Below are 17,634 nucleotides of genomic sequence, written 5' to 3'. Positions count from 1 at the left end.
ACATTATTTCCTTTTATTATTTTTAAGTCTCTTGCCTTGCAATGTCATCCAGCATCATTGTTTGTGAACTCTGGGAGTCCCTTGAGGATTAGCTTCCAAACCAGACTGGGCGCAGACAAAGGTAGCAGGTCGGGAAGCAGGACAAAGCAAGGCGACTGAACTGAGACATTCGGTATGAGGAGATGTGTGTCATGCTTTGTTTTATGTAGCGTTCTATATTTAGATTTTTCTCATGTGGGTTGTGTTGGTGTGGCACGGTGGGGTGATATAGGCTATGCGACAGATCACGCTAAACCCAGTGCAGCTTGGCATAACAGTATGGAAAAGCTGTTAATATTTGCTAGTCATTCAGTGGCTTATGTGAAGTAACTTGAGGGACCGGTGGAGAGAACGGATGGCCCAGAAATTAGGGCACTAGCCTGCAATTTAGGAGCTCTGGTTCAGTTCAATTCCCTGCTCTGCCACAGACATCCGGTGTGACCTTGGGCACATCACTTGCCTCAGTTTCCCCATCTGTTATGTGGGCATAACAGCACCGCTCTACCTCACAAGGGCGGGGGGAGTAAATACATTAGCTGGGAGATGCTCTGATAGTACAGGAATGGGGGACAGATGCCTCCTCAAGATAGATAGTCCAGTTCCTACTACCCAGGCGCCATGTCACAGCTGGTGTAGATTGTCCCCCTCTTTTGCGGACTCGGAAGGGAGGCCAAAGGTTGCATGGACCACAGAATCTGAACGAGGCCCCTGTGACCGGCAGCCCCCTCACTGCGGGTCCAGCCCTGGGGTGCCTGTGTATGGATTCAGATGCCTAGCTTGAGGCCCCTCACTGTTTCGTCCTCAGCAAACTGGGGTGAGCCGTAGGTGCGTGGATCGGTGAGATGAGTGCCCCCTGGTGGTAGCTAATCCTTAGTACAAGAAAGGACCTCTGCTCCTGGGACTTGCTAAGCAGATTCGTTAGCAGAAGCTGGAGCTTGGCATGAGAACAAAGCAGGGTGGGTCATCGGCAAAGCCTGTTTCTCCCTGCACGGACACAAGGCCCTGGTCTGTACAACACGCCCTGGGGAGTGGGGGACGGGACGGGACCGGGACTGACTGGCAGCTGGGAAGGGACTGGGAAAGGATAACGCCGCCTGCAGCTGGCCCAGGCGTAGAGGAGCAAGCCAGGCCGGGCGGGGAGGATCGCAGCTTGTTAGGCTAGCTCGCAACGAGAGGCGAACGGCGTTCTAAATTTAAACCCATCCATGCCCAGGAGCTCGGGCCTTGTCTCAGCCTCGCTGCATTGCTCCTGCCAGCCACACCCTGGCCCCAGCTTGAAACAGTTACCGCCTTGGCTGCTGAAGCGTCTGTTTCATCAGCAGGAACTAAGGCCCCGGGCTGAGCCGAGGCCGGCTCCCAGACAGGCCCGTCCCATGTGGAGCACGCCCCTGGCCTGCATGCTGCACGCCCCGCCACACACCTCAAACGCAGCCACAAGCAGCCTCCGGCACACACGGCCATAGACACCCGCGATCTGCCTGCGGCCACAAAACCCCAGCATGGGGCAGCCCCCTTCCCTGAACTCAGACATGCACCCCCTCCCCCCGACAGACCCCAATTCTTGACTCAAATCAAGAGCCAGAGACACACCCATGAACACAAACCAAAAGGCATGCCCAGACTCAGCACACCAGCTCATCATACACCCCCGCACTCACACACAGATAACTACCCCCTCAAAACACACACACACACACACACACACAACATTTACATCACACACACACACACACACTTTACACTTAACATTTAGATCACACACACACATGCTTTATACTTAACATTTAGATCACACACACACACACTTTACACTTAACATTTAGATCAGCCTAGCTACATTGCTCAGGAACGATTTGAACAATTTGGCGCCCTGAGTGCCGTCGTTAGGTTGACCTCACCGCAGTGTAGGAGCAGCTAGGTCGACAGCACAATTCTTCCAGCAACCTAGCTCCCGCCTCTCCGAGCGATGGATTAACCAGACCGGTGGAAAAACCCCTTCAGTCCATGGTGCTACGCTGTAGCATAGACGTGCCCTCAGAATCTCGGTGTTACTTCTAGTATCTGCTATAGGCTCAGGGGTGAAAATTTAAAGAAACTCTGCCGAGTCACTTGAGCCAGCTCCAGTGCGTGGCGATGATTAGAATCCGGGGAAGAATGTCCCGTAGATCCCGCAGACTGATTTTGGTTTTATAAAGAGACTCACCCTTTGTTCCCTGGCTGGGAAAGTTAAATGAAGGTCACCACTCTGAGCAGGACCAAGTGACTTACCCATGGCACACAGGGAATCAGTAGCGGAGTCAGGGAACTGGACCCCACACTCTGCTCTAACCACTAGGCTGTCCTTCAGCTCAAGTGCGGAGATGACTCTATCAATTGAAAGCAAAACTGTACTGCAAAGGGAGTCCTGTCAGCAGCCCAGAGCAATCCCCGAGGGACCATCAAGCAGAACAGTGGGGCTGGCTGGGGGGTGGTGATGGTGGGGGGATGTATCTGGGCTCAAGGGCAGGGAGCTGAGTCGGTTAGTATCTGACGTTACCACTACCTGGAGAACAACGGCAAGTATACACTGAAGTGCCTTGGAATGGCCCAAAATACCTGGGAGCGGCTCCAAATGGCTGGCGTTCCTTAATTCTTCACCCCGGCGTAATCTGCCCTCAAACAGAGCACATCCTAACATAGTCAAATCTGAGCCGACCGGCCTGCCCACCCCCTCAGAGCGGAGGTTTGCAATGACCTTATTTTAGGGAGTAGAAGCTGCATTATTTTTTCCTTGCCCTTTAACAAAACTCAACGGCAGCTCCACTTTCCAAGCTCCCTCCCTCCTTCCCAGCAGCTGCCAGGCAGGGGGAGGTTTCTGCCAGGTGCCCTGAACACCCACGTGTCCGGGGTGGGTGTGGGCTGGACTCAAGAAGCACGCAGAGCATTGGCATTAGTGCCCCGCTTTGGCCCAAAGCCAGGGTGCTGGATGGGCCATTGACATGCCCGTTGTCCAGGTTCGTGCTTTGCAGCTTGCCAGGAGCGGGCTGGGGAGACACCAAGGCCCAGCACGCCACACGCTCCATCGCAATCCCCACAGCTCCCCAACGGTCTCTCCCGTTTCTGGTGTCGGATGTGGGCCCCTAGAGCCAGACAGGACTGGGGTTTGGCCAGGGGAGCATGCCTAGCCCATGTGCTATGCCTTTAAGAGGGACACGCCCTTGTTATTAAAAGCCAAGCGCTCCCAGCTCCTTCTCCAGAATGGCTATTTTTATCCTGAATGTTCTTGGCCCTTCCCCTTGCAGATGGCCTTGGTGCTGGGAATGGAGCCCCAGCGCTCAGCCAGACGGAGAGCAGGCTAGCTCTGTGAGGCTGGGCCAGGGTCACGCTGAAGCCAGGCGAGGCTGGGAAAGCTGGGGACCTTTCGCAAGCAGAGCAAGCCAGGAGCTGCACTGCCTCCCGCCCCTGTCAGGCAGCGGTGGGCTCACACCCAGCCGAGTGCCTGGGTGGGCAGCAGACAGGGAAGATAGTAGCAGCAGGGGAGGAGAAGAGGGGTAGAAGGAGACACACAGAACGAAGGGGAGGGAGAGGGACTGGTGGAGGGGAGACTGAGTGAGCCACCGAAACAGCCCTGCAGCCCCTGGCAGCGTCACCCACGCCAGCCCAGGGTGTGCCGCATCCCTGTCGCTAGAGGACAACAGCCAACTACTGCTCCCCGCCAATGGAGTTAACCCTCTAGGTCAGGCAAGAGAGGACCCTGCTGATGGTGCCAAGTTGAAATGCTGCTGGATCAGGGGAAGGGGTGCAACAGCAGCTGGGCCACCAAGTCCCAGACGGGCATGGGGTTGTCCCCTGGGAAGCCTGCCCCAGACACAGAGTTCTGGTGGAGACCTGCAGGGACTCTGCCGTGCTGGCAATGAGACAGAGAGGGGGTGCAGCCCTGCCAGCTCCCATGATCTCGTCACTAGTCTTGTGGCACTTGCGGGTTTTCCTTAAAGCCCTGGCTCCTGGAGTCCTGTGATTTGGAGAGATGCTATCTCTCTAGCCCCCACAGTGGAGGGGACAAGCTGGAAAAAATGACCTATCAATCCTCAAGTGGCAAGCGGCAAATAAACAGAAACCAGCGTTTAATAGGCTTGAAAATCTCATGCCTTGGGGGCCTGACTCCTGGTTTTGGAGCGCTTGGGATTAGCGATACACTGGGAGGCACAGGGAGAGGGAGAGAGCGAAGGGATGTGAAGTGAGTCAGCCAGGGAGGGAAGGTGTGCTGTTTGTGTATCGTTTCTAAAGTTACCTGTCCACAGCACCCCTGGAGCCACCCTGCAGCTCCTGGGATTGCGGGGGTCCCCAGGGGTTCCCAAGCAGCCCTGCAGCTAAGTCCACCACAGCTAAAAATATACCCAGCCATTGTAGTCAGCAACAAAGCAGCTGAGCTCGCACCGGCTTATTTTTAGTTTTATCGCATCGAAGATCTGCCACACCGCCCCGTTGGGAGATACTTTCTTCCCCACCTGCTTGCTGCCCTCTGCAGAGCTGGGCAGAGCCGTTCTGCTGGCAGGGACTTTACGAGAGTCAAACCTGCCGCTGGGTTTCCCTTCTCTGGGGGCAGGATCGGTTCTTTCTCAAGCTCAGCCAGGGTTGAGAGAGGCTTGAGCCGGGTGGCGATCTGACCAGATATGTTGCTGCGCCTTAGGTTGTTCACAAGGGACTGGATAGAAGGGCGCACACTCTCACACTGTCATCGAGTGGCTCGAACAAGGAGCCAGGACTGCCAGCTGTGTGACTCTGGGCAAGCCCCAGCCCTTCTCTGTGCCTCAGTTTCCCCAACTTTTACGCCGGGACAAAATGCCCTGGGAGGTTATGGAAAATAAACTCAGCTAACGTGCTTTGAGATCATTGCATGAAAGGAGTCATTATTACCTGGCGAAGGGAATGTGCCAAGAGCCGCATGTGTCTCTAATGCAGCTCTGTGTGAGCCCCACGTCGCCATGCTCCTGTGTGGCTATACGTCACCCCGTGTTTGCATGGGAGCGCCACATAGCTGCATGTTGCCAGGCGGTGGGACCAGAGCCCCCTGTGGCTGCTCATCACTGAGTGCTGCTGAGCGCCAGTGGGGGAACAAAGGGGTCTGAACTGCCAGGCTGCTGGCTGCGTGGCTTTGTGACAGACAGCGCCCATGTGCCAAGGGAGTCACAAGATGGGAGGCCTTAAACTGCAGCATTAAAAGCAGATTAAGGAGGGAACCTAGCGGTGCTGACGGCGGGGAAGGGGAGGTGCGCTCAGGGACTGGCGACAGGATGCCAGAGCCTGTTGTCTCTCACTGATCAGTTCAGATCCAGCCCAGGGGACTGTAAGTCGGTGCCGTTGGAGAGTTGTGCAGTGAAATCAGCAGGGTCTCGGTCTAGCCTCCAGCAGGGGTGCGATCACATGACAATGGTGCCAAAGGGACCTGCAGCAGAGATGCCAAGGGTCTTAGAGTGACCTCCCGAGGGCACGGGGAGGGCAAGCTGGGCCATCTGTCTGTGCCGGCACTGGTCTAGCTGCCCTCCATCGCCCTGCCTGCTCAGTTCTGCTCCCCGGGCCAGCCTTGGAAGCATGGAGAGGGTGCATTTCCCAACTGCCTGCCCCTCCTTAGCTGGGACGTTCATTCCTTCCAGGCCCTGCGCTCCCGGCCAGGGGGGCTGGAACAATTTGTATAGCGGGGGTGCTGAGAATCATTGAGCCAAACTGTGAATGCTGCATATGCTGGACTCCACTTCAAGCCAGGGAGTGCAATAGCACCCCCAGCACCCCGAGTCAGGGTGGATTTGACATGATTTAAATCACTAGTCAGGAAGACTCGATTTAATCGTGGGTTGCTACATAAAAGTGCATTCTGGAATATGCTGCTCAAACAGTTTCACTTTTGTTTCTACTGCCTGTCTCTCCCTTCTCACATTTCTCGCCAGACTTCTTCTCCTGGCCCAGATCTATTCTGTCCCCACCAATCTTCTGTTCATTGAACTGTTTGAAATTTTGCACTTTGAGAAAGAGGTAAGGGATTGACGCTGTGAACACAAATTTGCAGAGGGACAATAGGGTTGAGGTCTGTTATTTCTCAGCTCTATATATTATTTATTTATTTTAAAACATTTTTGCAGTTAACAAGCACGTTATCTCTGGAGACACAAATCCGCAGTTTGAAAACGGCAAAACTAAGTAACTCTGATGGTATCTTCTAGACTGAGCACTGGGTCCCACTGGGTAGATAGAAAGATTAACCTAAATAATCTGTACAGAAGCCCCTGGAACTCCACAAGATTGGGTCCCTAATCCATGAACTATTGGAACTCATTTATAAAACTTTTCTTATTACATGAATATATTGTCTCATACTGTAGAATTAGAATTTATAATCCCTATTTCATGATGAGATATCTTTGAGCTATAAGGTATCTTCATTAAAACTATCTTTAGATAGGTTTTTCCCTCAAAAAGCATTTTATCAAAAAAAATCCAATTTAAATTAAAAAAATCTGATTTTTTAAAAAAATTTTAAAAAAAATCATTGATTTTTATCCACCCTGCTCCTAGTTCCCACACCTATGCTCCCGGCTGGCCTCCATCATTAGTCCATCTGAGCTCCACCCTGGAAATCCTGATTCATGTGACGAGGCTGGTGGAGGTCTTCTGAAATCCTCCTCACAGCCTGTACAGAAGCGGATTTACCATGAAACAAACAGTGTGGTGGCACGGGGCCCCCAGTGATCTGGGGCCCCCAAAATGCAGGACAAATCACATCTGACAATCTGCCCCTGAGTCCCAGCTGGCGGTGCAGCGGGGCTCCGTGGCCGATGGCCCCACGCTGCTCCCGGAAGCCAACGGCTGCTGGCTCATCTCTATGTGCCCCTGGTGGGGGGGAGGGGCTCCACACACTGCCCCCGCCCCAGGCAGTGCTCGGAGACCCACTGCCCTCCTCTCCCCAAGGGGCACACAGAGATGTGCCAGCAGCAGGGCTAAGGCTGCTGGCATTGCCTCACTCCCTCCACACCACGCCGCTCACAGAAGTGGACTGCACGTCCCTGTGGCCCCTGTGGGAGGGTGTGTCTCCACGCATTGCCCCCGCCCTGAGCGCCGACTCTGCAGCTCCCATTGGCCAGGAACTGCAGCCAATGGGAGCTGTGGGGGTGGCACTTGCGCCCCTTACCCCCTCCCACACCCCAACCCCCTGCCCCAGCCCAGAGCCTGCACCCCGGACCCAAAATCCCTCCCAGAGCCTGCACCCCTCACCCCTCCCACCCCCCAACCTCCTGCCCCAGCCCAGAGCCTGCAACCTGCACCCCAACTTCTTCCCACAGCCCACGCCCTTCACCCCCCCCCGCATCCCAACCCCCTGCTTCAGCCCAGAGCCGGCACCCAGCACCCAAACTCCCTCCTAGAGCCCAACCCCCACACCCCCTCCTGCATCCCAATCCCCTGTCCCAATCAAGGTACCTCACTTTATTGTCATTTACTTCCTATTACTTATAATATAGGAGGAGGAGGAAGAAAAACAGAATGAAAAACGGGGGTGGGGTGGGGGAGATAAGAGAGACTGTTCTTTTTCTTGGTGGGTCCCGAGGGGGGGCCCCAGAAAATGAAGCTGTGCACAGGGCCCCGCTAACTCTACATCTGCCACTGAGCCTGTGCCTTCCTTCTCCTCTGCCCTCTCTATTGCTTTCCAAGGCATAGGGCCTGCTCCTGTGATCTGCAGAGGCCCCCTATACGTGGGGGTGGAGCCCAGTGCGGAGGAGTGGGGAGAACTGCTGGCTCGTTCATACCCTGGCCTCTGTTGTAGCTTCATCAGCGGACCTGAGGGGGATTGGAAGAGATACTGCCTGAGCAGTCCCAGCCATAGGTTGTTATAGGATTGCCAGGGCAGCTCTCTCGGAACCTACAGACGACAAACACAGCCCTGGCTGCCAAGTCCAGTTGTGGGAGGGCCAGGGGGACTCGGAGTGGGGCACAGAGTGCTCTAAGTGGGAACTGGGGAGGGGGGTTGGAGCTGTTCACCCTAGCTCACTGGTTTGCATCCAGCCCAGGTCAGCAATGACCAGCCATCGCTTGCCCTGCACAGAATGAGGCTGGTGGGTCTCCGTCCAGACCCGTGGCCATGCATCCAGGACAGCGATGAGCGGTAGGTGGACCATTGCTGAAGCTTGTCCTGCTGATAATACCCAGGCTGCCCCAGTTGTGGGGTGGAGGTCTCAGGTTCCAAAGCTGTCAGCACATCACCAGATTCATGCAAAAAATTAAAGAGGTGGATTTTTTGGGTGGGGAGAGGCAATTTTGACTCTCCTTTCCCTTTTCCCCCCATACTGATTTGGTCCTTTGCCATGGACAGTGTTAGTATATGGGGCACCCTCTGGTCCAAACTAGTGGTCCAGGGACAGATGAGCCATCTCTGCAGCTGGAAGAATCGGACATGACAGACTTGAGGCAGGAGTGGGGTCATCTTGGAACTTCTCCATGGCCCACTCAGGACAATATTGGGTTAAGGACATTTGGATGCCAAACAATCCATGCCCTTCTGCCAGCCTGGCTATGAGATGCCTGGCGTTGGGCAGCCTGGGGAGGTGATGAGCTGCTCAGTAAGGCATTGGAGTGGGAAGATTTCCAAAGCAAATTCGTTTTATTGAGAGGCGGGCTGGGTCGCCCAGATCAGGAGGCTGGGAAATTCCCCGGCCCAACCCAAATCCCCCATGAATGGAGCCAAGAGTCGCTCCTCTAGCCAGTTTGATAGATGAACTCAGGTGGGTTTGACTCCTGCTGCGTCCAAGGCCTGAGTATATTCTGACGGCCCCGGCGTGGGGAGCGGCTGTTTGACTGTAGGCACTTCTGAAAGGCGTGCGGGCGAGGAGATGAGCACAGGTGCTGCGCACAGAGCCTCCTGGCAGTGAGTCAGCCGGTGAGGAATGTCAGGGCCTTGCAGGAGACCTGGTAGGTGCTGCCGGCTAGAGCAAAAACCACAGGCTCATTGACATGACGATGAAACAGGCGTGCTCAGTGTGCAGCTTATGCCACTCCCCAGGCTGGTCCATAAAGAAGATAGCAACCTGCTACTGCTGCTAGCTAATGTAGTCCCTTAGCACAATTGGTAGAGGTCTGTGGTTTGGTGCCACAGAGGCCACGTTCAAACCCTGCTGCTGATCTCTAGTAGGGGGCTGTTAGAGTTGTATAACACTGCCCTGGCTCCCACTAGAATCATCTATGGGTTACTAAGACAGTGGATAAAGAACCTGGAGTGGGGGCATTCTATCCGGTGTGCTTCACATGTGCTCCACCAGGACACATGTCTCCAGGGTACTTATCTAGCTACGGTACTCACATGGCCCCACTGCTGTAGTATCGAAGCATATCACAAAGAAATCATGTTTTTATTCTCGTAGCGCCCCTGGGAGGTCAGTCAGGGCCCTCGTTCTCATTTAAGGTCATACAGCGGGTTTCTGGAAGAATCGAACGCCCACTTCTGGTGCCCTGGCCTCTGGGCTGTCCTTCCTCAGCCAACTGGCCAGGTCATTTCTTCCCCTTTTGCACTGGGACGTTCTAACATTTCTCCCAGAAGCTGCAACTCACCACCGGGCCACCCTTCCTCTCCTCCCAGTTGGGCTGTGGAGCTTTCTGGTCCACAGAGCCCACTCCCCACTTGTACCTCCTCTGCTTGGGGATGTATATTTGGCCTCTGGATCCAGCTGTCTCTGCGACGCTCCAAGTGGCCAGCGCTGTGCAGCGCAGTGGCAGCTAGGAAGGCCGTGGCTTTGTTCTGCCACACCCTGAACTCTGTGGCGTATAGAACAGAGTGCGTCACAGACTGGGGCCAGCCGAACAGGCCGTTGCTGGGGCAGCTTGTTGCCTGCTCAATTTAGCCCCGGTGCAGGGTGGTGTGTATGCAGTACGTGCACATCGTTGTTGTGTGCTGTGTATTGTAGGGCACGGCACAGAACAGGCCATCCCTGGGGCAAAGCAACACCTGCCTCCCACCCTGGCCTGTGTTCTGTGTGGAGTGTAGGATTATGCTACCGCAGGCAGCAGGAGGGGGACAAGTGTGGGGGGGGCTGCTTGCTCTGTAGAATGAGCAGCTGAGCTGGGGGCTCTGGAGCTGTCCTGGTTGCTTCCCCCGTCTCCTTCTCCCATGCACAGGGTCTCCCCTGGAGAACTGGTATTGCCTGGCTGTTCTGCAGCCCAGACTGGACCCCCAGGGTGAGAGCAGGCTAATGCAACCCTCTCCCTCCAGCAATGGCTGGAGTGCTCCTGAGCTCTCACTGACTGGGAGTCTCAAGGAGAGCCCTTCCAGCACAACACCTCTGTGTGTGTGTGTGCGTGCGCACCGGCACCCCTGCACAAACCCTGCACCAGTGCCTGGGGGACATGAGCCAGCAGCACTCAGGGAACAGAGATCTGGGAGGGGGCCAGCAGGCAGCACCCAGGGGTGCAGAGATTGGGAGGGGGGGCCAGCAGACAGCACCCAGGGGTGCAGAGATTGGGAGGGGGGGCCAGCAGACAGCACCCAGGGGTGCAGAGATCTGGGGTGCCTTGGGCTGCGGTAGAAATCTCGGAGAAAAGGGAAGAAGGAGACAGATAAAAAGGGAGAGGGAGAAGGCGAAAGAAGAGGAGGAGGAGACAGAGAGAGGGGGAGAGAGCTAAACCAGCCCCGGGAGCCAGCAGCATTGAGGGGAGCAGAGAGCCAGGGACAGGGAAGCAGACAGAGAGCGAGCGAGCTAAGCGAGCCCGGCCGTGGGAGCCGGACTCCAGGGGGAGAGTTCCCCAGCCCCGGGAGCCAGCACCACGGAGGGGAGCAGAGATCCGGGAAGAGAAGCGGGAGACCAGCCTGGGGAGTGCGAGCGGCACCAAGGCAAGCAACGCCCCAGGGAGGGAGACACACAGAGGGGGAGGAGGCGGCGGAGCTGCCCGGCCTGGGGGCCAGCGGCACCCAGGGGAGCGCAGCCCCAAGGAGAGGATCCCAGCAGCCGCCCCCCAGAGCAGACAGCGCCTCTCCCCCGTGCACGCACCGCCCGCCCATCCGCAGGGGAGCGAGGGGGCCCCTTCCCCGAGCAGCCGCGGGGAGCCAGGGCTTTGCAGCGATGCTCCGCGCCGGGACACGAGCTGGGACCGCGGGTTAAGCGCTGCGGGCCCGGGGCTCGGCGGCGGGGGCGGGCGGCGCTGAGCGCACGTCTCCGGGGGGCTGGCGGGCTTTGCAGGGCGCTCGGGCGAGGGGGGGGCGCTGATAGCTGCTCCCCTTCTTTAGCCTCCGATCCCCCCCCCGAACCCCCCCGCCCCTCAGCTGCGGCTGCCGCACCCCGCGCAGGGGGCTGGCTCGGATCAATGGACCCCTCGAACCCCCCCCCCCGCCCCAGCTCGGGCTGGGGCTCGGGGACGCGACGGACCTGCCCGCTGCCTCCCACCGGCCGGGCTGCAGGAGGGAGGCGAGGCGGGGCGGGGCGGGGGGGGCGCACGGGGGCTTCCCTCCCTTCCCCCACACACACGCCGGACCGTGGCCGGGGGGGGGACGGACAGGCGCACGTGGGAGCCGGAGGCGGGGCCGGGGATGGGATAATGGAAAAATACAGTCAGGGCTGGGGGGGGGGGGAACCATGTGCCAGCGGAGGGGGCCCGGGGCTGCAGCAGCACCGCCCCGGAGGGGGATGGGACACGCCCCCTCCTCTCCTCCCCCCAGCACGGCTGGGCTGGGGGGAGGCAGCGATGAGCGCAATGCAAGTGGGCGAGGGGCTGCGGCGGCCGGGGGGGGGGCGGCCCCCGGGAGGGAGGAGAGCCCGGTGCCCTGGGCCGCGGGGCAAACAAAGCTCCCGAGCCTGGTGCTGCCGCTGCAATGCGGCCGCCCCCGCGGCGTGGGTCGCAGCAGGGGCCGCCCAGCGCCATTTAAAGAGTGGGGGGCACACACACACACACACACACAGAGATTTGCTCCCCGCCTGACTCTCCTCTTTCCCGGTCCCCCCAGCAGCCTGACTCCCCCCGCCCCGAGCCCCTACACCCACCTTCTCCAAATGTTGTGACCTGGTGCATGGGGTGGTGGTGGTCAGGCTGTGGGTCACACACCGTGGCACATGGCTGGGGGGGGGGGAGCCTGCAACCAGAGCATGCAATGCTGGGGAGCAGCTGTGGGTGTGTGTGGGTGGGAGAAGGGGTGCATAGTAGCATGGGGTGGGTAGCTGTGGCAGGTGGGGGCTCTGGAGCTGTCCTGGTTGCTTCCCCCACCTCCAACAGGGGTAGTTGTATGGGTATCGGGAGGGGGTGGTTATGCATAATGGAGGTGGCGAAGTGAGTGAAGGATAGGGGTGTGTGTGTATAGGGGGTGACATTGCAGGGGGTGCGGGGGAAGGGTGATGGAGAGAATAGGGTGTAGGGGGAAGGAGTGAGGGGGTAATTGAATGGGTGGTAGTGCTGAGGACGGGGTGTAGGGCGGAAGGGGTAGTTGGGGGAAGGAGTAGTTGTATGGGTGGCAGTGCTGAGGACTGGGTGTAGGGGGGAATGGGTGAGGGGGTAGTTGAGTGCTGAGGACAGGGTGTAGGGGGAAGGGGTAGTTGGGAGTGGGTGAGGGGGTAGTTGTATGGGTGGCAGTGCTGAGGACGGGGTGTAGGAGGAAAGGGGTATTTGGGGGGAATGGGTAAGAGGGTAGTTGAGTGCTGAGGATGGGGTGTAGGGGGAAGGGGTAGTTGGGAGGGGTGAGGGGGTAGTATGGGTGGCAGTGCTGAGGATGGGGTGTAGAGGGAAGGGGTAATTGTCTGGGTGGCAGTGCTGAGGATGGGGTGTAGGGGGAAGGGGTAGTTGTATGGGTGGCAGTGCTGAGGATGGGGTGTAGGGGGAAGGGGTAGTTGTATGGGTAGCAGTGCTGAGGACGGGGTGTAGGGGGAAAGAGGTAGTTGGGGGGAATGGGTGAGGGGGTAGTTGAATGCTGAGGATGGGGTGTAGGGGGAGGGGTAGTTGTATGAGTGGCAGTGCTGAGGATGGGGTGTAGGGGGAAGGGGTAGTTGTATGTGTGGCAGTGCTGAGGATGGGGTGTAGGGGGAAGGGGTAGTTGGGAATGGGTGAGAGGGTAGCTGTATGGGTGGCAGGGCAGAGGACAGGGTGTAGAGGGAAGGGGTAATTGTCTCGGTGGCAGTGCTGAGGATGGGGTGTAGGGGGAAGGGGTAGTTGTATGGGTGGCAGTGCAGAGGATGGGGTGTAGGGGGAAAGGGGTAGTTGGGAATGGGTGAGGGGGTAGTTGAGTGCTGAGGACAGGGTGTAGGGGGAAGGGGTAGTTGGGAGTGGGTGAGGGGGTAGTTGTATGGGTAGCAGTGCTGAGGACGGGGTGTAGGGGGAAAGAGGTAGTTGGGGGGAATGGGTGAGGGGGTAGTTGAATGCTGAGGATGGGGTGTAGGGGGAGGGGTAGTTGTATGAGTGGCAGTGCTGAGGATGGGGTGTAGGGGGAAGGGGTAGTTGTATGGGTGGCAGTGCTGAGGATGGGGTGTAGGGGGAAGGGGTAGTTGTATGGGTGGCAGTGCTGAGGATGGGGTGTAGGGGGAAGGGGTAGTTGTATGGGTAGCAGTGCTGAGAATGGGGTGTAGGGGAAGGGGTAGTTGTATGGGTGGCAGTGCTGAGGACAGGGTGTAGGGGGAAGGGGTAGTTGGGGGGAATGGGTGAGGGGGTAGTTGTATGGTTGGCAGGGCAGAGGACAGGGTGTAGAGGGAAGGGGTAGTTGTTTGGGTGGCAGTGCTGAGGTAGGGGGAAGGGGTAGTTGTATGGGTGGCAGTGCTGAGGATGGGTTGTAGAGGGGAAGGGGTAGTTGTATGGGTGGCAGTGCTGAGGATGGGTTGTAGAGGGGAAGGGGTAGTTGTATGGGTGGCAGTGCAGAGGATGGGGTGTAGGGGGAAGGGGTAGTTGTATGGGTGGTAGTGCTGAGGACAGGGTGTAGGGGGAAGGGGTAATTGTATGGGTGGCAGTGCAGAGGATGGGGTGTAGGGGGAAGGAGTAGTTGGGAGTGGGTGAGGGGGTAGTTGTATGGTGGCAGTGCTGAGGATGGGGTGAAGGGGGAAGGGGTAATTAGGGGTCAGTGGGGGCGGTGGTGGACTGGACACCACATCAGTGGAGGCGTGGTGGGTGCAATGGTTAGCATATTTTCATTTTCAGCTAAGGTACAAGGAATGGAAAGAGCATGAAAAGACAGAGAGGCATGTGCTCCTCTTGTAACCCCGTTTCTAGCTGGGCCTGCCAGAGCAAACCCAAGAGCTCCAGTCTGTCTGCAGACGTGCTAATGACCTTCTGCTCCTTCTAGTGAACTGGAGTACAGTGCAGGGCCCAGAGAGTGAGATTCAACAGTGAATCATCACTCCCAGCGAACTTGGAGATGGGATGCAGCAGGAGAATCTCCTTTTTACCGCAAACCCCACTGTCAACACAGGAGTGGGTCACTTGTACTGAACCGGGATATAGCAACACTGCAGTTTAGTGAACCTGGATATACAGTCATGAAACACAACCTGCGGGGCAAAACTCGCCCCCGTGCAGAGGGACAACACTAGGCAAACGGCACCCCAATGAACTCCGGGAGAACCCTTTCTTTCTAGTTATTTATAGGGAAGCCTGGAGTTCAGAGAGACCAGATATAGTGGAGCCCCACATGTGGGGAACGCAGATGGAGAGCAGTGACCCGAGGCATTTACAGTGTGTGGGAAGCAGATATTTTCTAATCTCACTTCTGTTTATTTTTGTAGCTGTCCCGCTGTAAATAGAATTGGTTTGGCAGCTCTTGGCTGTACCGGCTGCAGCTTTGTTCCCCAGAAGGCCTGTCAGACAGATGGGTTGTTTATGGTAGATTGGGGTGGGCAGCATGGTGCCTACGGGGTTAAATGTGACCCACAGTGTCCCATGGTAGCTGTGGCCCAAGGCCAGACTGTGGGTCTCAGCATGAATTGCTCCCCTTTGATCTTCATGCAGGGTGCTCTGCTTCTGCAGGGGAGATGAGAGCTGCAGGGACCGGCTCCTTCTCATGCTTACTAGGGCCAGTCCTGTGGCAGCTGGAGAGACGACAGTAGGATTCTTGTTTGAGCACCTTTTGGCCCTGCTGTGGAACTACAGATTGGCTGGGCTTTTGGAGATCAGGGCAGGCAGGACCAGCTGCCGGGATCCACTTTTGCAACACGTTTTGTTTGTGCTCTTGATGTAAAGCCTCACGGGCCCTGAGTTCTGGGCTAAGGAATTGCAGTTGTGAAATATGACACCTTTGCATGCCCTGCTGTGTCAGTCCGGGTGTGCCCCACAGGATACCTGCCAGCCCTGAGCTCCCTATGCACACAGCTCTGCCTGTGTCCCTATCGTTGCAGTCCCAGTGCTCTCCTGAGCAGAGCTCCGGGGTCTTGCAAGGTCAGCCACCATCGATTCGGGACAAGGCTGAGCCACTCATGTTAGCCTCGCTGGTGACCTGAATTGCACCATTTGCATGCACGTCCAAAGGAGATGTTGCCATGCTGCAGGAGCGCCCCCACCCCACTGCCCCCCAACTCGCTGGGCATGACTGATCCATCCCAGCCATGGCATCTGCTTCCTACTGCCCTCCTCCTGGCAGAAGGGGCTGGGCAAGTGGCATCTGTCAGCCGGTGCGGGGAGGGGAGCTGGGCCAGTAGGGTGAAGGATAAAGGAGGACCTATTTTTATACTGCAAAGCAATTACCAGCACCTCGCAATCCTTAATCTGCTCGAATGCCCTGGTGCTATTGGCTCCTTCCCTGAGCCTGGCCAGGGCTCTGTGCAGCGGGGTGAGCCTCCCTCGCCCGTGCTCAGCAATGTCCTTGAGGGGAGTGGGAGCTGCAGCTGCCAGCCAGGAAGCTGCTCAATGCCTCTCTCCATCCAGGAGCCACCCCATGAGAGTGATTTTCCATCACGGCAGGCCTAGGTTAGGACTTTTAGCCTCAGGAACAAGGGCTCCTCTCCCACCCTGGTGTCCTGAGCCACCCAGTTCCCCTTGAGTTACTGAGGATGTGGGGGGTGGTGGGCGCCACTGGAGTGGAACCGGTGTACTCCACGAGCACAGATGGATCTCGAATGCTCTGGGCGTATTGCTGCGCACTGAATGGCTGGGGTGGAGCTTGCCAAGTCTCTCCCGTTTCGGCCTCTCCCCATCCCAGTCATTGCTTCAGAACCAGTTCTGTTGCTTTGGCAGTGTGTGAGGTTAGGCTCTTGAGTGGGAGGAATAATTACTGGTGTTTACAGTAACACTTTTCATTCCAAGAGCCCTAAGCGCATTATATGTACACACGGGGTCACTTAACCCCTCTCTGACATGCAGCCATCTCTGCGGTGGAGCACTGCAGTGCATAGCACAACAGACGAGGACAGGAAGTAGAGAAGAATCCTGCACTGGGTGCAATCTGTAGAGGGGCAAGCTGTCCTCACTCTACTGGAATAGCCAGGGCACCGGTGTTACTGCCCCTTGTGAAGAGAGGCATTGAGGACGAGCCTGCATGGGCGTTTGGAAGTGCAGGACAAGTTCAGAGCATGACCTTTGTGTGCCCTGAAGAGATGAGAGGCCGAGCTAACCCTCAGATGCACTGGAGGCCCAAGGGCTGCCTCTAATGGGCCACACGGAAGTGCCACCCACGACCAGGGAATAAAGCAGAAGACTGTGAGCAGCGGGAGGGGTTCCATTACCTGCTTCATCTTTTAAGATAACGGATGTTAGGGCTTTCCAAGGGGACAGTGATGGGGAAGAAGGGAGAGCGAGTGGCTGTGGGTCACCCAGGAATTCCCAGCGGGTGGAGCCGGCCATGCTGGGCTGATGCAGCAGCATGTCATAGTGCGCTCCGCAGCTTTTGCTCAGCCATGAATTATTCCAGAACCCCGTGACAGTGGCTCTTGGGGGAAGTGTGGCAGTGCGGCCCACAAAAGCTGAAGGTGATGGGTTCACCGGAGCAGAGGCAGCCGTGTGGCAGAAAGACAGGCGGTGGGGCAGAGCGCAGGGCTTCCCCCACGGTACAGACTTGAGATGCTGGGAACCCTGGGCAGCACAGAGAAGGCTTGGTAGTCGGTTACACCACAAGAGGGCCCTTTGCTTGCTCCATGAGCTGGCCCAGCTGGGAGCAGCATGGGGAAGTGGGTGGAGTGCACTGTGGGGGGAGAAGAGAATGTGGGGCATCTCCCCCCATCAATTATCAAGAATATATTTACCAGCATCGCTTAACTCAAGACCATTGTCCTGCTAGAAGTCTCAGAAATTGCTTTGGATGGTCAAATCCTGTGTGTGATATTGGTAGAGGCCCTGAAAGGAGCTGTTAGCAGGGCATATGGGTACTCGGGGAAGAATGGATCCGACTGAGCCTGAATTGCCCTCCTGCGATGGAGCGGAGGAGAGGGAAGCAGAGAGATGTGAGCAGAGGTGCCACATGGGGTAGTCTAGTGGTTAGAACAGGAAGGTGGGAGTCAGGAGTGAAACCTGTTCTCAGTGGCCTCTGGAAAGCAATTTCCCCTCTCAGTGCCTCAGTTTCCCCTCTTGTAAAAAGGGGAGAGTGATGCATATGCGTTGATGTGTGTGAAGCATGTTGGGATCCTCCGCTGCAAGGGCAGGGGGATGGGCTCCCTAATAGGATCGAATCCCGCCTGGCCAGGGCAC

The sequence above is a fragment of the Dermochelys coriacea genome, chromosome 9 (genome assembly GCF_009764565.3).
Source record: "Dermochelys coriacea isolate rDerCor1 chromosome 9, rDerCor1.pri.v4, whole genome shotgun sequence".
In the NCBI taxonomy this organism is placed as follows: Eukaryota; Metazoa; Chordata; order Testudines; family Dermochelyidae; genus Dermochelys; species Dermochelys coriacea.
The sequence above is the reverse complement of the archived record's forward strand: the minus strand, read 5'-3'. Positions refer to the sequence as shown.